The sequence below is a fragment of the Rutidosis leptorrhynchoides genome, chromosome 2, assembly GCF_046630445.1.
Source record: "Rutidosis leptorrhynchoides isolate AG116_Rl617_1_P2 chromosome 2, CSIRO_AGI_Rlap_v1, whole genome shotgun sequence".
NCBI lineage: Eukaryota > Viridiplantae > Streptophyta > Magnoliopsida > Asterales > Asteraceae > Rutidosis > Rutidosis leptorrhynchoides.
The window spans coordinates 676,009,051-676,015,421 of NC_092334.1; positions in this window are offsets into that span (position 1 = coordinate 676,009,051).

Genomic DNA, 6,371 nt, shown 5'->3' on the forward strand with positions numbered 1-6,371 from the left:
GACCAAATTTAAACTTTATCTTTATATTATTCTGACACGATAAGCAAAGTTTGTTAAGTTGAATCTCAAGAAGTGTAAACTGTGTTCATACATTCATTTAACCTCGATCAAATTTTGATGATTCACGAACCATTATATAACTGAATATGAATATATATATATATATGTATGTATATGTATATGTATATATATTATAACTTGTGAATGTTAACAAAGTATTAAACGTATAATACTTTACATGAACGTACTTGTTTCAATATGATTATCGATGGAATTAGAAGATAATATCAAATGATTGATTTATCAGATACATTATATGATTACGAGTCTCTGTTGAGAGGTACACTTTGATTTAGGAAACTTTTCCTTTTTAACGATATTCGGAATAAATGGTAAAGTGATTTATAAGTGAGAACAAAATGCCAATTATCGAGTACCAGACAAATATTAGTGGACATTCCTGGTTGATTTCTAATTCATGCTTTAAAACATTTTCCTCATGACTTTGATAAGATAACTATTTTAACTTTCATTTTATTTAAATGTAAAAGTAAGAAAGTGTAGAGTAAGTAATTTAGATGTTGGATATTGACATGATAAGTAAATCAACGTTTTACATTAACTGATTTTTAACCATTGAACCTTATCTTATGCTTCACCAACAAACGACGATTTAGAAACTTGAAATTTATTATGTGTCATATATGATTTTTTTTTCTAAAACATTTTATGATATAATGACTTCCATTATTTTTAACCTTTTGAAATGAGTCTTAAATATATTTAGTTTTGGGAAAACAAATTATTATATTTATTTAATTTATTTTCAAAGCGTACGAAAACGTTTTTTTCGATATAATAGAACTTGATTACTTAAAATATCTTTGATTAGTTAATGTAAGTTGGAATATTGGTTGTTAAATATATAGATAACTTACAATGTGTATTTAAAACGTGTTTATGTATATTAGATATATCTGATTTCAAATTAATTAAGTAAACAATTGTAACACTCGCTTATTGATTCGATTGATATTTAGATATGTCAATTAGAACGTTAAGAGATTTAAAATAAACGCTAGTACATAAATGAACTATACTTAGTTAAGTTTTAAATGAAAAATGTTATATGATCTAGTAATTCCTATTATGTAAATGATCTTAAATTACACTTTGAAATATAATTAGTTTTGAAAAACTAAATATTATATTATTAGATAAATATTTTAAATATATATTTTATGTATAAACTTGTATTTCTAAATGAACATATATATTTTACAAGGTGATAAAATATAATATTAACTTAGTCATAAAACGTTTTGATTTAAAAATAATTTTTATCAATACTTTGAAATATAACGAAATGATGATTTAAAAAAAGCAAATGACCAAAACACTCAAATGAATAAGTTACACTTTGAGTGGGATTGTTTTTTATTGATTTGAGTCTTGTTATGTATAAAGGTACACTACACGAAACATAAAGTATCAGTTTTCTAAGCGTATGAGGATGCGTTCGAGAATCCGGAACCGAGACATAAGTCGAGTGACAACGTACGAGACATTGGAACTAAATTTACAAATTGACTATGCACGTGAATATAATATATTATATAAATAATTATATAGATTAAATAATTAATTATATATAATAATATTATAAAGTGTCGGCAGCCTTGATTGGGTGCAAAATGAACTGGACAAGAGTGCCATGTGATCGCATGGCCTTTGCCCACTAAAACCATGCGATCGCATGGCTAGGTGGGGGTGGTCAAGTCTTTAAAATCTCGATCGTTCTCATTTCCTGATTCATAATTCACACACTCTCGATATCTCTCTCTATATATTCATATTTATATTATTATTATTATTATTTTTATTAATAAGATTAATATTATTACTATGAATCTTATTTAGTAGTATTATTAATAATATTATACATAAAATACTACGACATGGTCATGAGGAAGTTATTTTAAAACGAGTTTTACGAGTGGGATAGAACTAAGGAAATTATGGTTATAGCTATGGAGGTTATGGGTATTATTCGGGGGTATGCTCGTGAGATCAATCTAGTGTTTATCATCTCCGTTGCGTCTACGTATTTTCCTGAATATTGAATCTCAATATTGATACGTGAGCACTCATAACTTAACTTTTATATATTAATAGTGTATCCCTGACTAGTGCTCGAGTATATATGATTGTGCATGATTGTATGTTTAATTTTTGTCATTAGATAGTTATGATAGATCACGAATTTGATACATATGCGATTGAGATAAGTATATGATATGCATGTCATTGGAAAGCTGCCGAAAAATTGATAACTTTTCATTTAGGAATCGTGTGGTTTCGATGAACGGATTAAAAGATATAGTCAATTGAATTATTTTTAACTTTAGTATTATTATTGGTAAAATGATTATTATTACTATCATCGTTATTATCATCGTTATTATTATTATCTAACAAGTATTATTATTATTATTATTATTATTATTATTATTATTATTATTATTATTATTATTATTATTATTATTATTATCATTTAAAATTTTTATTATTGTTATTATTACTATCGTTATTATCAAAAAGGTTATTATTAATATTATTATTATTATTATTATTATTATTATTATTAGTATTATCATTAGTATCATTATAATTATTATTAGTATCATTATCATTAAAACTAATATTAGTATCATCTAATTATTATAAGTACTTTTATTATAATTATTATGAATGCGATATAAAAGAAAACTAAAAGCTATTAAACAAAGCGATTAGGAAATAATGAGTATGAGTATGAGTATCATGATGAAATTAAAATATTGTAAGATATTGATTTAAGGGAAAAATATCATTTTTTTTATTTTATCATTATTATTATTATTAAAAATATTACTAATATTAAAACTATCATTTTTTACTAAAATTATCATTTTTAGTAGAAATATCATTATTATTATAAAATATCATTTTATTATCATTATAGTATTATTATTAATAAAGACTATCATTTTGAATAGAATTATTATTTTTACAAAATATTATTATTATTACAGTAATATTAAAACTATCGTTATTATTAAGATTATCATGATTAGAATTATCATTTTATCATTAATATCATCATTTGTAAATATAAATTTTGTTATTATTATTAGAATAATAATAATTGTTATTATTACAAAATAATACAACTTTTACTTATTATTACTATAATCAATATTATTTTTACCACACGTAATATAATTACATTAATAATACATACCACTATATTTTTATGATATTAAGTGAACTTTATAAATTTATTTACCTAGGATATATACAACTTTATAAATTTATATATAAATTTTAAAAGAGTAGATTTTGGTTGACACTTGAAAGCATGATTATTCTCAGGTATTAAAGAAATTTTCCACTGTACATTTGCTCATTTTAAAGATATTACTTGGAGTCATTCATGGCATATTTCAAAAGACGTTGCATTCAAATCGTTGAGTTCATTAGAGATTATTATTAAGTAAATGACAGATTATGTCATTTATAGTTTGGATATTATGAAATGATTTGCATGCCTGTCATCTTTCGATGTAATGAAAGTTGCCATTTAAAAACGAATGCAATGTTTGTAAAATGTATCATATAGAGGTCAAATACTCGCAATGTATCCATATGTTTTTGTATTCGTCCTTATGGATTAGGACGGGTTGTGGCAGGTTCTGGTCAAAACCTTTTCCCTTGCTTCTGTCCCACTTACGTTTCCCATTACTAGCTCCCGATTCTAATTTCGCCTTCTCTAGCTCTTGGCGGGTAATTTGATTCATCAGGGTGTGCGCCATACGCATAGCTTCTGGGACATTCGCTGGTTTCAATGAAGTGACATTTCCTTGAATGTCCTTGGGGAGTCCCCATAGATACCTCTTCATCCGCTTGTACTCCGGAGTAACCATTGTGGAGCACATCAAAGCTAACTCCAAGTACCTTCGGTTATAGCCATCAAGATCAGTTCCTACAACTTTCAGTTCCCAAAACTCCGCTTCCATTTTCTGAATTTCAGTTCTGGGGCAGTACTCGTCGATCATGGCGCTCTTAAACTCTTCCCATAGTGTAGCGTAAGCTTCGTCGATTCCTCGCGTCTGGGAGAGCGTATTCCACCAATTCAAAGCGCCATCCGACAAAGTGTAGGATGCGAACTTAGTCTTATTCCCCTCGGAGCAGTTACTCACACGAAACACAGATTCCAACTTCTCAAACCATCTCGTCAGCCCAACTGGCCCTTCTGTTCTGCTGAAATTGTGGGGCTTGCAGCTCTGGAACTCTTTGTAAGTACACCCGTTATGAACAGCTGGGTTAGCCGGCGGAGCTGGAGCAGGGTTGGCATTCGCTATAGCCGCGGCGACTCGAGTAGCTATCATCTCCTCGATCTGAGCTGCTGTGGGGATTTCTCACGGACCTCTTCCGTTAGCCATCAATCTTCTAAACAAAAATTTCGACTTAAGTCAAAATTTCACAATCGGTAACATCATAGCAGAAGGTAAGCAGTACGGAAACAACACAACAAACGATAATTAAGCATGGCAACAAGCAGCAGGTAGCACAAAAACCAACATGTAATAAAACGCCGTACAACAATTAAGCAACAGTAATTCCATTCATAATAAGAAAATTGCGTACAATGGCATGAGGTTCGTACATTACATTAATGAAAAATAGGAAACTACAAACGGAATACATAAGGAAATCTAATACAATAGTCCTAGGGCGAAGGTGGGTAAATGATGTCCATCAGGTGGGACATCTGATCCTCGAGCTCAGTTACCCGAGCACAGAGGGCATGCACTTCCCTTGTCAGTTCCTCGACAACGGGGGGTGCTGGTGGGGCAGGTGGTGCAGATGGTGCAGGTGGTCCAGATGATGCAGATGTAGACGGTACAGTGCGGGCGGTCTTATGCACGAATGGATCGGCAGGATACGGTACGACCCTCTTACGGGTTGTGACCCTAACCAACTGTCCATGTGTGTCCACGAACGGTCTTCCTCCGTTAATCCCTGGGATAACAGTACCATCGATACGATACCGCTTCTTCGGCGGGGTAGAGGGCGGCTGCACGGGCTCCTCCTCAGGGTCCTCCTCAGAATCCTCCTCGGGATCCTCCTCGCTGGAGTCGTCAGATGATGATCCGTCTGAATCGTCAGAAGGAAATGCAGGATCATCGCGGGCGGGAGAAAGCGTCTGACCGGTGGACATAAGTCGATATCTGCCTGGTGGAATCGGTACAACACGTCCATCAGCGGTGCGTCTAGCCCAATGTCCATGCTCGTTACAGAAAGGACTGTCTCCATTTCCCCCAGGGATCACAGCATCACCGGAATGGTGCTGTGGCTCCGGAAGTCTAGGGCTGGGTGGTGCTGGAATCATCTCAGGATCCGCGTCTCCGTCTGAGACATCCATCAGGTCAAGCACGAGTCCACTAGATGGCGAATCGCCAGAGTCGTCGAAGGGTAGTGGTGAATCAGCAACAATCGTAGGCGAGGCAACAGTCGTCTCTGAGTCAATCTCGAAGTCAAAGGTCATGGGCAGCATGTCTGATATATGAACAAGGAAAAATAACTTTTTCCATGTCAGTAAGATATATAGCAAACACGAAATCAGGCACTACCGCAACCTAGATCGTCTACCGCAGTACATAGCATGGCAATAACAACAGTACTAAACGAAGTAACATGCAATCGAAAGCAGACAGTAGCATGCAGTAACGAGGATAAGCAATAGCAAGTTCATATAGTAGTAAGGGTAAGCAGTAGCATGCAGCAAGATCATACGGCAGTATAAGTAAGCAGTAACATGCAGCAGTAGTAAGCAGTGATAAGTAAACGAGCAAGTTATAGATTAGTCCTATTAGTGAATCCTACTCGGTCTGGTCTAGACTCACTAATGCAACCTAATTCCCTACAACCAATTCTCTGATACCAAATGTGACACCCCGTACAAAACCATCGTGTATGGTTCATCAACAACAGGATCATTACAAGGTCAAACACTACATGCTATTTGAAAACCAGTTTGCATTCATAAAAGATAACGTTTTACAAAAGATAACGTGACACCAAGGTCGTTACAAAGTCATTATTTGAAAATAACATAAGTTACGAATGCAAAAGAAAAGTTCCATGATTGAGACATCTCTAAGTAATGCAGCAGAAATCTAACACAGCAGGTCCATAACAGCAAGTCTAACACCAAGATAGCAAGTCTAACAGTGGAAGCAACATCGTCTAAGCACCTGAGAAATACACGCTTAAAAGTCAACACGAATGTTGGTGAGCTATAGTTTGTAATCAGTAAAGTAATGTAG